General features: G+C 36.1%; 1 protein-coding gene across 1 annotated transcript in view; it reads left to right on the forward strand.

Annotated features, from left to right (window-relative positions):
* Positions 1 to 8897: 8897 nt before the first annotated feature.
* mub (poly(rC)-binding protein mub) overlaps positions 8898 to 15541 on the forward strand; it is a 346307-nt gene continuing 339663 nt past the window's right edge. Inside the window, exon 1 of the mRNA XM_090163435.1 lies at positions 8898 to 9055. The gene's annotated coding sequence lies outside the window, so the exon portion shown is untranslated. The remainder of the gene's footprint in view (positions 9056 to 15541) is intronic.

The raw sequence follows: 15541 nt of genomic DNA on the forward strand, positions 1-15541 counted from the left end.
CTGAACCGAAGTTCAGTATCCAGCCCAAACCTGACCGAAGTCGGAGGTGGAGATAGGACCACTTGATCAGAGCTAACATCTCCCAGTGCGCCACCGCCCTTATGGGTTACAAGAGCCGGACCCCGACTCCCCGGTAAAGCCACCAGTTATTGCACACTCTAACCCATTTAGGGCCAGCCCCAGCTCCAAAAGAAATGCTTCCAATTCTATTATTCCTCTGGTAAGAAACCTCTTTTTGTTCTACACTCAGGAAATAACCTTTTATTATTTACGCCAACGAAATTTCAAACCGTTATTTTCGAAATCCCGCGCCTGCGCCAAAGAGTTTGTCACACCGTTTCCCCTGGAAATGCTATCCCGTCCGCGCTTTAACAGGCGACTATTGAGAGACGCCCTTAAATGCCTTAGCGAAGGCTGTAGTGCAATATCCAGTAACATATTATTAATCCAAGATTGGACGTTGAGAGGTAGCATTACACTCAGCACTCGGTCCGTCCCAAAGTCAATAAGAAGAAGTTGGAGAGAAAACGCCCATATAAACACAACAGACTCAACATGCACAACCATCAGAACACAAACACAACAAATTCAACACTCACAACCTACGCATAAACATTACAAAAACGTTATACACCAAACCGTCACGACGGTGAGCGAAAGAACACCAACCAAACCGAAAATGCATCCGTTAACGCTCACCGTCACACGGTGGTTTTGCCAACCCTTTGAGAAACTGCGTACGCAGTGAATACACTTTGCACCGAAAATGCGAACGCGTTCGCAGGCCTGACAGACCCACAGACCCACAGACCCACAGACCCACAGACCCACAGACAGACACGCTGGTTGTATAACCCCTCCTAGGGGACTTTGTCCCCTAGGAGAGGTAAAAATGGTTACGTTACTTACATAACATTTATTAACTTCAAAACAAGCAAGTATATTATAATATCACACATAATCATTTGTAACGCTAGATCCCGCTCTCGTATAGGGTAGGAAAACGGCGTACAAATCATGTTCCAGAAATTTCTGTAAAATGTTTAATAAATTATTTTTAATTAAATTGAGAGCCCCGGTGGCCCGCAACCCCCGTTCGAATGATTTATTTTAAGAGCCCACTGATTTTTATTAAGAGCAATTGGCCCCAAGACTCCCGCTAATTCCAAGTCTGAACCCGAGCGTGGCTGCTCCGCCAAGTAAGATAATTTTTTTTTTTTAAATAAGAAAGACTTTATTGGTGTATATGGCAGCGGACACCTTCACGCCATGTGCATCACGCAAAATTAGACAACAAATTTAAATGAAAAGAGACTTAAAACCGTTTTAAGTCTCTTTTCATTTAGTTTTTCACAATGTGCTTCTCTTCACTTCAACAAATTTAAAGTATATACAAACAGTGATGGGGAGAGAAATAAACAAACTAAAAACAAAACTATTGGACTATTTTAGATGTAAAACGTTTTCAAACGAAGATGGCGCTACTGCCCTATCGTCTTACGGTAATTTTCCTATCTACAGGACAACGCCGTTACCATGGTAGATCGACCTTTGCTTATGGGGACCTTATGATAGGCTTACGTTATTATTATTATTATTATTATTATTATATCGGCGGTAAAATATTCACCGCCTCCCATTAAGATTCCCTTGGTAATTGATCCGGTACTCTTTCGACGAACGGACTCTGACCCGGGATTTGGCGACAGCAAAAAAGCGACATTGAATCATTAAAAGTAGAGAGATACGTTTGTAATTTATTCCGATGGCTTCTGTCACACGTCACAACCCACGTCACTGCTATAATACAAGCGTTAAAAGGGTTGAGCTAATGCATTGGAGGGTATCAAATCATTATTTTCACGTAGCTATTCAATTACGAGCCGGAAAATATGCCAAAGGTGAAACAGATGTACCAAGGTTTTTTTGATAAAGCGTGTTTTGGAACGAATCTATACTTTTTCGTTAATGATACTACGAAATCGGAAGTCACGTTTTATCAAAAGTAAATTTACTTTTCTTTGTTTTGATATATAAATATTGTCATATGTTTCGTAATAAACATAAGTATGACACTTAATGATTTCGGTTAATGATAGTTTGTCAAAAAGTGATTACAGTAATCACTCTTCTTTTGAAAAATTAGTTGCCTGATTAGAAAATAAATAAAATGCATTCTATATTAATAATTGACGGATTTTGAAATGACGTTTTAGCGCGCGACACTACAGGTACATACATGTCTTGGACACACAGCCTTCTTGCGTGCTTTTTTGACCATAACATGTAGAGGTATTTTCACGTGCAAAATGAATTTTAAAAGAAGTCAATAGTCAATTAATTTTTTTGCAGCTGTAATCGCTAAGAGCGAATTTCAATAACCGCACCGCCATCTATCGGCTTTAAAAGTAACTATACGCCTATATTAAAAGGTGGGCAAAAATGCCGACCTACCTAAGCAAAATTTTAATTTATATGAAAAACCAATAAGAAACTGTTATTTCGTTACACGTCGTCTTTACAGCAGACGAATTTAAACCGAAAACACGAAACTACGCAAGACAGGAAATACGTCTGCTTATAAATTCCAATTTATCCAGGATCGTACTTGTCACAACAAAACTAACGTCCTAGGCTACTCTGAGGTATGACCATAATTCTATATTATTTTTCCATAAGTTTTTCACTTTGGGGAATTTTTTACTGAGAGCTAGTAACGGAGTGACGTCATCACAACATGAAAATATCCCCCTAGCGAGACGCTGTCAAAGGCTACGTGTGACGCTTTAGCAAGCGGACGCAAAACGGCGACGAAGTCCGTAATGCAGTCTGTCTTGTGAATAGCTCTCAGTAAAACTTTTGCATGTGAAGAATAGGAAGTGTCAATATGGTAATTACTATCAGAATTATTGAAAATATGGTAATTACTATCAGAATTATTGAAAATATGGTAATTACTATCAGAATTATTGAAAATATGGTAAGTACTATCATAATTATTGAAAATATGGTAAGTACTATCAGAATTATAGAAAATATGGTAAGTACTATCAGAATTATTGAAAATATGGTAAGTTCTATCAGAATTATTGAAAATATGGTAAGTACTATCAGAATTATTGAAAATATGGTAAGTACTATTAGAATTATTGAAAATATGGTAAGTACTATCATAATTATTGAAAATATGGTAAGTACTATCAGAATTATAGAAAATATGGTAAGTACTATCAGAATTATTGAAAATATGGTAAGTTCTATCAGAATTATTGAAAATATGGTAAGTACTATCAGAATTATTGAAAATATGGTAAGTACTATTAGAATTATTGAAAATATGGTAAGTACTATCATAATTATTGAAAATATGGTAAGTACTAGCAGAATTATTGAAAATATGGTAAGTACTATCAGAATTATTGAAAATATGGTAAGTACTATCAGAATTATTGAAAATCTGGTAAGTACTATCAGAATTATTGAAAACCTGGTAAGTACTATCAGAATTATTGAAAATATGGTACCGTCTGTTAAAGTTATTGCAAAAAGGCGTACCATATGGCACACTAGTTAAATTATGGTACGTTTCAAATTCCTAGCTAGAATTATAAATAATTCAATAAATCATCCTCCCAAGAAATCGTCAAGAAGTAATATTTCCGAGAGCCAGGACCTGCAAGTCACTGTTTATATAGTGCTTGTTAAAATAATGGAAATTTTTCACCTTTACGGTAGCAACAAGCGTTCCCCATGCCGTTCCCTTTTAACCAGGTAGCTATTTTGACACATTAAGGCTTGGCAAAAACACGACGTTCTGTTTACAGATGAAAAGTTTCCATTTTTTCAACAACCACTATATCAACAATACCTTGTGGGTCCTGACTCTCGGAAATATTACTTCTTGGTGATTTCCTTGGAGGGTGATTTATTGAAGCGCCTATTGTACCATAATTATGGTACGTCTGGCAACGTTGTTGTCGGCCAAAAAAAAAGCAGTGTTGTCAGATTCAGTTTATTTGGTTTGAAATACAGGAAAAATGGCCAACTTTATAGCGTTTTCCATTTGACTGCTCTGCCGTGATTTGCACAAAGGCATTAACGACCAAAACGTCATTTTAAGAAAAACTCAGTTTTGTTGCTTTTTTTTATCAATGAAAAACTTTCCCTCAGAATTTTCTGGAAAATATCCTATCTAGAAGTATTTTTTCTGCTCTTTTTAAATTTATAGTTCCTAATTGAAACTAGCGGTTCCTTTATCCCGCTTTTTAAGTTAAATTCCGATGTGCATGGTATTTTTTGAGTTTTAAATGTTCACAAAGGCAATAATGCTTTTGCGCAAATTATTTAAAGGTAATCTCATATTACTTAAATTATTCGCGCAAAAGCATTTAATGCTGATTGTATAAACCCATAAAATGCTTTTGTGCTAAGTAAAGGATGGCGCTTAATGCCTATTTGCGAAGTAGTTCCGTGAAAGTACCGAAATAATGCTTTTGTGACAAGCGTATATCTTAAAACCTAAGAGGGCTAGAAACAAACTAATTTCAGATTCAGAATCAGCACCACCAACTTACCCAGATAAAACTAAAACATTAAAATGTCAAAAATGGTCGTTAATGCCTTTGTGCAAATCACGGCAGTGCTCTCGAGCGCTCTAGATCGCTCTGATCAATATTTTATGTTCCATTTGCGTGCTCGGATCTACTCCGATCAAGTTTCGCGTGTTCCATTTACCACTCTCGGGTGCTCCGAGATCGCCCAAAACCGATCTGCCGATTTCGACAGATCAACGGATCGAGATCGAGATCGTAGCAAATTTTTTTGGTGTTCCTTTTAGATTTTTTGGGCAAAATGGCATACCAAGACGCGAAAATTCAAATTACTAGCAGACGAAAAACAACAAAGCGCGGGAATATTTGTTTTTTTTTTTTCGCTTGTCCGGGGACAAAAAGTGTAAACTTTTTACCCTAAGACGTTTTATTCGCCTGTTCTCGGGGTAAGATTTACCCTGTCCCGAATTTTGTTCGCTCGTTCCAGAGCTCTAAGGTTACACTTTTTACTCCTCGAAAGGAGGTGTTGAGGAAGTAATCTAGCTTTGTCGTCTGCTTAAATTTCGTTTCACGAAAACATGACGGGCAAGATTTTTATAAAAAAACTTTTAACATTTAACTACTCCCTTCTTACTCCAACTCGTTTTTTCCGTCAAGATAGAATTGGAGTAAAATGACGTCATATGGCTACACTTTTTAACCTGCTCAAAAAACCGAGAACAGGCGAAAAAAAAGCACTTAATATGTTCGTCGAATGTTCCATTTGCGGTTTTACTCTAGTCGATTGGGGCGAATCTTGAGAAATCGAATCGAAAACGGTATTAGTTATCCCGCCAAATGTGGAGAAATTAATATTTTGCGGCCTGAATAATTTATTTAGGTTTTTTTCGCTAACCCTAAATGACGCGTCTTTCAAAGACGCAAAAATAAAGAAAATAAGATAAACATAACGGTGCTCTTTACGGGAAGGCGTAATGAGGAAAAGACAAGATTAAAAAAATAACAACAAATTTGACCTTAACGTAAATACAAACCGGTATTCCAAGCTTGGTAACTTCCCATTCATGCAGAACTCCACAAGAAAAATATTCAAAACAACTTTCTCTTCGCTCCCCTCTCCTACTGAACCCCCCCCCCCTTCATCCCTTTTTAACGATCTTGGCGAAGGTAAAACTATGCCAGCAACGAAAAATATGTTACACAATGTTTATGACACTTCATTAAATAATTTATTCAAATTAACCTGGTTCTTTTAAAAACGCGTCTACGTTTCTGGCGGAAAGATCGAAAGCTGGAAATATTTAAACAACTTTGTAATTTTGACGTGCTGTTGTATGTTAAAGTTTAATAGGAAGTTTTGCGCCGGTAAATACGTGATTTGTTTGCGCACTGTTTATACGCGTAAACAACGCCCGCCTATTTAAGTAAACATAGGAGCAATTAGTAAACGAATATGTTTTCCAGGACTGATTACGTAAATACGAAGAGATTAAAAATTATAATAGACGCTAAAAGAAATTATTCGCTCCAAAATAAAAACCGTCAAAAGGAAGGGTTTTTAAATTAAAAACGCGTGAATCTCGATGATATCGCCCATTTTTTCGTAGCACGTGTAATTATTTATTCTGATAATAAAATAGAATCACGTGGGCTTAGCAATATTTATCCGCATTTGTCTTAGCCAATAAGATTATCCCTTCCGAGCAAGCACGCGCCAATTTACACAATATAACCGTTGAATTTTTTCAAATCAATTTCTTTTAAGATCTATTGAAACTTGTTCTATAAGTTTGTCACTTTGGGGCAATATTTTACTGAGAGCTAGTAACGGAGTGACGTAATCACAACAAGAAAATCTCCCCCTAGCGGGAAATTCGATTGTTTACCGAAAAGTCAGAGAAATATCAGGGAAATTCCATTTTTTTGTACAAATCAGGGAAATTTATGAGGGTTCAGAAAGTTTGCCCTAATGAATACAAATTTACATCAATATGTTTTTCCATAATTCTATAATATTTGCCATACGTTTGTCACTTTGGGGAATATTTTACGGAGTGCTAGTAACGGAGTGAGGTCATCACAACAAGAAAATCTCCCCCTAGCGAGGCGCTTTCAAAGGCTACGTGTGACGCGTTAGCAAGAGGACGCAAAACGGCGACAAAGTCCGTAATGCAGTCTGTCTTGTGAATAGCTCTCAGTAAAACGTTTGCATGTGAAGAATAGGGAAGTGTATGTTAAAATATTATAAACTTATGGTAAAAAATGGTTTAGTTCTCTAATGTCAAAATATGCTATACCCAAAATAAATTACTACCAAGGACGATAACATACTACTCAGTCAAGTTGCGAGTCCAGCTTGGAAGCTGGGACGATATATTTACTTATGTAATCGACAAATAATTAGATAGAGTTAAGTTTGATACGCCCATGCGCGATTTTAGATTACTCTACCATTAATAAATTAGTACATTAATGAGAAAATGTAGTCATTCAGGGAATCGTTATCCGCCCTTTAAATGTATCAATACACGCGAAAAAAACAGTACCTCCCAGGCGAAAGTGTCATTGACTTCGTTGAAAATACCGCGACCGAGAAAATCAATGGAAAATGAGTCCCCATTCGAGTTTTGCTATTTTTTATGTTGTTTTCCGAACATAAAAAAAATAGAGAAAAAAATGTACTAGTTTTTAGGTATATCATTTTCCACCTAAAATTTTTTATTTTTCATTCTTGGTATATGAGAGTTAAAAAATAATTTTTTATTTTCTACGTAGCACCTTTTAGAATAGTCTGGTAGGTCTTATTCTTGGCAAGTTTATTCCTCTATAGCGTAACAATTTGGCATAGGTGATGTCAAAGTTATATAAAACCCAGATATACATTAATACTTATAGACGATGAAACAGCTAGTTTTTCGACCCACGAAATAGGCCTAAATAAAATTTAGCGTGATTCGGAATAAATATTTTGGTTACTTTCAGTCTCAATAGAGAGAGCAAATGAAAAAGAAATGCAGTTTTCAAGGGCAAGTTCGCTTTTTTTGTTAGATTGAAGAATTATACGAAAAATGTACGGCCTAGAGGCACGCCGGTTTAGAACCTCTTTCTGCAAAACTATATTGGCACGGGTTGTACGGGGAAAGGCTTAGACACATGACGAAATATAGTACGTGTCATAAACGGTCAAGTCATATTTACAACGCCAGCCTCGTCCAGCATTCGTCAGCGCTATTTTTATCTTTAACGCGAAAAAACGCGTACATAAAAATCTATAATTATATTGCCGCGCTAAAGTTAGTCAAACATATTCTATTAATTTTAATGGTATAGTTCTGGGATTTATAATTTCAAATGTTTAGCGAGGGTTCCGTGTTTTATTTTTATATGCCTTCGTAAAGAAATTTTTTTTCTAGTTTATTTTTATCTTGAAGATTGGGAGAGATACGAAAACGCAAAAAAAAATGTTTTTCGAACATCCGAAGCAAGAAATCTAAAAAGCAAGAGGCCCCCATAATACACCGCGCGACAAGTCGAGTTATAAATTGATCCTTTTTCTGGGAAATTAATAGCTCCTGTTTTATAATTAAGCCCCTCGATAACAAGAATTTCACCAACGGCGATTCGATACATTTTTTTTATAAATGTTATGTTAAATTATATAACGATTTATTTACTTTAGTTAAATAGTTTTTTTTTGTTCTAATGATACTTTATGGTTTATCCAAAGTGGTTATTGAGCAATTTCGTTTTATTATTTATTAAAAGAAACGAACGTACATACAGAAATAATGGTAGTATAAGCCTGTCTATATCTATTCAATCTCAATTTTGTAGAGAGCGTCGAATTTTCTACTCATAGATTTTACAAATAACGGTGGAGCTACCGCCATCTGTCTCGTAAAGTGTTTCGTTAATTTTTAGGATGTAGATGGCGATAGCTGCCCGTAAGGTAAAAATGTTTTGACTTTTTATTTTCTGTGATTTCGGTTGTTTTTTCCCGATATTAATATTTATAGAATAAAAATATAACGCAAAAATTATCTTTATTGATACTAATTATTTTTTAATTTAACTATTATTTTTATTACATTGATTCGGTCGTTGGATGACGGTAAATTCGCTAGTTTCAAATTTTGGGCCTACTTTCTACACTTTCCGTTACTCTTCGTTTGTAAATTAAATTTCGTACCGTTATTTTAAAAAATGTATATTTTATTTTAGGAATTATAAAACGTAAAAATACGTCCGCTACGTTAATCAAGCGTTCTTTTTCACGCGAGTACGGTTTATCGGTGGAACTATTTTATCGCTCGCTTCGTCACATCTCGATCAATGGTGAAGACCGGTGAGCCGGTTTCTCGGCTTATGTAGTAGAGTTTCGTACGCGCGCCGTTCCTACAAGTTCGTGCAGCCTTCCTTCCTTAAGCCTGTCCTGTTTGATTCTAACCCCGAGATCCACTCCTTGCCAAATTCACTCCCCAACTACTCTCTCGAACGTAACCAAGGTATGTCCCATATTTCCTTCAAACCTGTCTTAATTTTTGCGGCATGTCAACTTTTAGTTACCAAAAACCTTTGTGTTTACCCTACCCGACCATTACCGACATTACGTTTTGCGTTCCTCCTCCGCCATGCTGCTTTTCACAAACCCCACTCTGTCTCTATTCTTCCTACTTCCCCGAACGTTATAAACTATATAATTTTTAAATTCCCGGCTTCTTCATTATCGCTTTTTGTGCGTTTTGTTTCGCCCTCAACTAAAATTCATCTCCGCCTAATTCTCACGAAAAATCCCTCTCGCGTAACGTTAACTTGTCCCGAGAGACGCGAAAATCTCGACGTCCATGAGGCGTACGAAAGAGACGCGCCGCTCGCCGCTATCGAGTATCCTCGGGTCGTCGGAAGAGAGAGAGAGAGAGAGAGAGAGCCTTGGTGGCTCTTCGCTAAGCCTACGTCGCATCGGCGGCTGACCGAGGCCGACGCGAAATCGCATTCGGAGAAACCGCGAAAAACGAAACCATTTCGATGGTTGTTTATCATACTTTATTCCATTACCTAACATTGTAATGGTACAAGAAAATAAAACTTATTGTCAAACTTTGATATTTCGTTCATTATACAGGGTTGCCACACGTCAGGGAAAAGTCAGGGAATTTAAAAATGGGCTTAAAAAATCCCGGAATTCAGTTTTATCTTTTCTCTTTTTGAACATAATTTTACTCTTAAGTCTATGGCGAATTCTGTTATTATTAAGATTCTTGAAAAAATTTTTAACGTTGAAATATCTTTTGTACTGAAATATAAGTTGAATGTGTAATTTTGGTATTAAAAAGACAGGGAAAATAACTTATAATGGTAAGGGAATTTGAATTTGAGAATATTGTGGCAACCTTGTTATACACACGTTAACAAAATGCACATGGTGGTGGAGGAATTATTTGAAATTTGGTGTCGGCTGTAGTCGTTAGAGTTAATTATAAGCCTACTACTAATTCATTTTAAGCATACTACGTTTTGCTATGTTGATAATACTAACAACGCGATGAAATCGTACTTATACGCATGCGAGCGTGATTTGGGATAAATCGATCCTGCGAAGGGCAATTACTGATGTCAGGTATTTTCGCAAGTACCTAAAAAGTGTACGAGTTTCAAATTCAAAGTCAATAGAAACACCTGTCGTATGAAAAATAAGAATACAGTACGTGATTACTTTCGTAAAAGCCGACAATTCGACTTGACTGATTAAATTAGAAATTGGCTTTATGCCTAATTAATTAAACGGAAACCCTTAGTTTTAAAGTTCTACAGTCGAAATAATAAACGCATTTAACCAATTCTGCAAAAGCGCAATGTACGTCGAATATTTTTTAAATAAATCCAGCTTTCCAAAACAGCGTAATTTAAATCATGTCCGCGAATTTTATTGATTAACGTTAGGCCTATTTTTATATAACGTTAGCCAATAGAATTTTTATTATTTGTCGCGTATATATCAAAGGTCACGAAGAATGACCGATATTATCCTCTTTTAAACGAGCAAAAGCTTTTTCCATAATCGAGATTTAGATGCTCTTACCTATACAGGAAGCTAACTGTGAGAACTTATATAAGGGAATATTATGGTAATAGACATTGGGAGTACCTGAGAGCGCGCGTAAAGACTGGCCAGGAAGGTGAAGTTTGCGCGGTTCGTGGCGAGAAGAGAGTTAGGCCTCGGTACACCTGCCTTAATCTGAAGGAAGGTGGCTTCCATTAGTAGTGATTAACGTTAAAAGTTCGGCGTGGCTTTTAGTTTTTCTCGGGGACTGGGGTGGCTTCTTATATTAGGGTTTCTACAATCTTAAGGAGAGGGAAGCGGATCCCGTGATTTGGGGCTTCTCTGCCAGTCATTAAGAGCCGCTGCTATGTGGCTGGGTGATAAAATATTTATACTCCTAATACCAGTTTTTATTACGCTTTCCCCAACTTTTAAAGTCGGAACCCTTGTTCCTTCTCGTCTTAATGGAAGAGTGAAACATTTCTTACTTTGTAACTAACAAGGATTCCTAATTTGTCCTACCCATATATTTTTTAACTAGACTAAATTTTAATACAGGGTTCATACAGACCTCGAAATATCAGGGGAATTCGATTTTTTACAGAAAATTTCGGGGAAATATCAGGGAATTCGATTTTTTACAGAATATTAAGGGAATTCGATTTTGTACATAATATTAAGGGAATTCGATTTTCTACAGAAAAATCAGGGGAATTCGATTTTTTACAGAAAAATCAGGGGAATTCGATTTTTTACAGAATATTAAGGGAATTCGATTTTTTACAGAATATTAAGGGAATTCGATTTTTTACAGAATATTAAGGGAATTCGATTTTTTACAGAAAAATCAGGGGAATTCGATTTTTTACAGAAAATTCAGGGAAATATCAGGGCAATTCGATTTTTTACAGAATATTAAGGGAATTTGTTTTTTGCAGAAAAATCAGGGGAATTCGATTTTTTACAGAATATTAAGGGAATTCGATTTTTTACAGAAAAATCAGGGGAATTCGATTTTTTACAGAAAATTCAGGGAAATATCAGGGGAATTAGATTCTTTACAGAAAATTCAGGGAAATATCAGGGGAATTCGATTCTTTACAGAAAATTCAGGTAAATATCAGGGAATTCAATTTTTTACAGAAAATTCAGGTAAATATCAGGGAATTCAATTTTTTACAGAAAATTCAGGTAAATATCAGGGAATTCAATTTTTTACAGAATATTAAGGGAAATCGATTTTTTACAGAAAATTCAGGAAATATCAGGGGAATTCGATTTTTTTGGTAAAAATCGGTGAAATTTATGAGGGTTCAGAAAGTTTGCCCTAATAAATACAAATTTACATCAATAAGTTTTCCATAAGTCTATAATATTTTCCATAAGTTGGTCACTTTGGGGAATATTTTACTAAGAGCTAGTAACGGAGTGACGTCATCATAATAAGAAAATCTCCCCCTTGCGAGGCGCTGTCAAAGGCAACGTGTAACGCGTTAGCAAGCGGACGCAAAACGGCGACGAAGCCCGTCATGCAGTCTGCCTTGTGAATAGCTCTTACAAAGTAAAACGTTTGCATGTGAAGAATAGGAAGTGTCACACTTATGTGACAATATGGTTCACTTATGGTTTTCCTTATTAAAGATTTGAATTTATGTATTATTTTAGATAATAATATTGAACCAATATAACTGAAGTGGCAATAATGAAGAAGTTACTCTGTAAATCTTAGTTTTATTTTATGTTACACCTGGAAAAATCGGGGAAGTATTCGTGAGAAAACCTGGAAATATTCGTGAGAAAACATGGAGATAGCAGGGAACTATTAGTGAAAAACCTGGAAAAATCCGGGAAATATTCGTGAGGAAACCTGGAAAAATCAGGGAAATATTCGTGAGAAAACCTGGGAATAGCAGGGAAATCGGTTTGGCAAAAGTGAACCCTGTAATAGTTCTAATATAGCTCAGTCACGGGGTTTGGAGAGAGATCAAAATTTATCGTAAATCATAGTTCGATTGGTGACCGTTATTATTAAATTTGCAAAGGTCATGTTGACATAAAAGCGTGACCCGTTGAACGATTTCATCTTCCGATGTTTTTAGGTTATATTCATTATGAACGATGGGTGCGTGTTGGAAATATCTTAACCTTGAATGAGCATTTCGCGGCCCAAATTTCTACCTCACATTTAACGAAATTGCGTGACTTGCTACGTTTTACGTACGCATTTTTTTCTCCTACGAGTACAGTCCAATTAAAAACATCTATCTTTTTCATAACGGATTTTCCCCTGAGTTTCCAAGATTTGAGTGACGTTCCTCATACATAATCTGGATAATTTTAAATCTAGCATTTATGTAAATTTTTTTATACAAATTACAGGTTTAAATTTGTCTTAAAGTTAGAACATTTTAAGAACGTGGAGGAACTTAATTTTGGTGGCAATTGGAAAACGTTTACTTAAATATAGGTTAAAAATTGCCATATTTTGGTTGAATAAAAATCAAAAATTGAAAAATTTTAGATTAAGAAAAATAAAAAAATTACAAATTTTGGCTTGATATAAATCTAAAATTGTCAAATTTTGGCTTAAGAAAAATCTAAAATTGCCAAATTTTGGCTTGAGAAAAATAAAAAATGGATAAATTTTGGCTTGAGAAAAATCTAAAATTGACAAATTTTGGCTTGAGAAAAATCAAATTGACAAATTTTGGCTTGAGAAAAATCTAAAATTGACAAATTTTGGTTTGAGAAAAATCTAAAATTGACAAATTTTGGTTTGAGAAAAATCAAAAATTGTAAAATTTTGGCTTAAGAAAAATCAGGTGTAAAATCTGTGGAAGGCGTCAATAAAAATCGGGGAAATTGAATCCGAGAAACTGGCAAATAAGCTAACTGTAAGAGTTAAATTGTGCAAAAGCTAACAAATTTTTTGAATTATTCCCGGGTTGTAGAATGCTATTTGTCAAACGCGGAATGTAACTGTTAGATAAAAACTAGAAATATATTTTTGGTCACATTGGCTGGTCCAAAAAAGGCTGCGAAATGGAATCCTCTAGGCGGATGTACCTCGCAATTCGGTGGAAAGTGGAAGATTTGGTGCAGGCTTTAGTCCTTCATTGACCCGCACACTACCAGTTCCTTATTCGACTATAAACCTAACCGTCGGAACTTTTATAGAAATTCCTTAAAAAAAGGTTGTGAAAAATAAAATCCTTTTTCTCTTTTTCGGATACCGTTGCAGAGTGGAAATAGAAGCTTACATTTAGTTTGTCCGTATGGACGGAGTGTATATACGAGAGAGATCCACCTTTTAGCGGCTATTGATTGTAGAGTAACCCGCAGAAATTCTGTAGATTCTCTTTGGAACATTTTTGTATTATATTGTAAGAACATTTCTGAGAGATCAGGGCCCTCGGAGGTCCTATAATTCCTATAAAATCCTATATTTAATAAAATGTCCTATAACATCCTATATTTTTTAGCAAAATCCCAAAAAGTCCTATTAAATCCTATAATTTTTATATTTTTCCCATTTCAAATCCCGCCACTAAAGTAAATTGCTAGATTTAACTATAGGATAAATTCCTATACCAAGGCATTCTAGTCTATACTTTTGTTATTGTTACCATGGTTAGCTACTAGTATATTTTGATATAAAGAGTTGACTTTAACTTAAATCTTGTACCTAGAAAAATCCGGGAAATATTGGTGGAAATAGCAAGGAAATCGGGTTGCCAATAGCTATATAAATCCTGAACGAGTAAAAAGTTTCTTAAAAAATGTATTTACCTTTTTGCACCAATAATACTAATATTTTACTTAATTACACCTTTTATATGATAATATGAAACCGATTTTGCTTAAATGACAATCCTGAAATGAGCTACTCTGCGTTTAATTGTGGTTATCTTGCACCTGGAAATATCAGGGAATTATCCGAGGGAAAACCTGGAAATATCAGGGAATTATCCGAGGGAAAACCTGGAAATATCAGGGAATTATCCGAGGGAAAACCTGGAAATATCAGGGAATTATCCGAGGGAAAACCTGGAAATATCAGGGAATTATTCGAGGGAAAACCTGGAAATATCGGGGAATTATCCGAGGGAAAACCTGGAAATATCGGGGAATTATCCGCGGGGAAACCTGGAAATATCGGTTAATTATCCGCGGGGAAACCTGGAAATATCAGGCAATTATCCGCGGGAAAACCTGGAAATATCAGGGAATTATTCGAGGGAAATATCGGGAAATTATCCGTGGGAAAACCTGGAAATATCAGGCAATTATCCGCGGGAAAACCTGGAAATATCAGGGAATTATTATCCGCGGCAAAACCTGGAAATATCAGGGAATTATTATCCGCGGGAAATATCAGGGAATTATCCGTGGGAATATCAGGGAATTATCCGTGGGAAAACCAGGAAATATCAGGGAAATCGGGTATGAATCCTGTTGAACCTTTAACAAAGATTGTACTTATTTTACTGAAAATCCGAATGAACGCGATTATTTTCAAATACGAAATTCAATCGTATTTTGGGGGTGGTTTGAATTTATAACGCGAATATTGTTTTCCGAGACTATTTATTAGCAAAGCTGTAGCGTATTAGGACAAGAAACTTCTGGGCGAGCGTTTTATTATTTGGCGGGAAAACCTATCGCTCTGCCCTCTCTCAGTTTTTAACAATGGGGAGGCGTTAGTTTCCATGGCAACGCGACGTCGATGGATGAGAGAAGGAGGCGCACCACCCACTCTCGCACCTGCCTTTCCTCCCAACCTTCTACCTTTGCCAAGCCGCTCCATCCATCTTTATTACTAAGCACCCAAGCCCGCGTTACCCTCTACCATCGCTGACAGCGACGCCTGTCCGTAGTCGGCTCTCCCCTCGTTGCTTTTCTCGAGACGGTTGCCAGTAGGCGGGCGAACAGGGGCCCGCATTTGATAGTA

This window comes from Leiobunum rupestre, chromosome 11 (assembly GCF_980474605.1).
Source record: "Leiobunum rupestre chromosome 11, qqLeiRupe1.1.hap1, whole genome shotgun sequence".
NCBI lineage: Eukaryota > Metazoa > Arthropoda > Arachnida > Opiliones > Sclerosomatidae > Leiobunum > Leiobunum rupestre.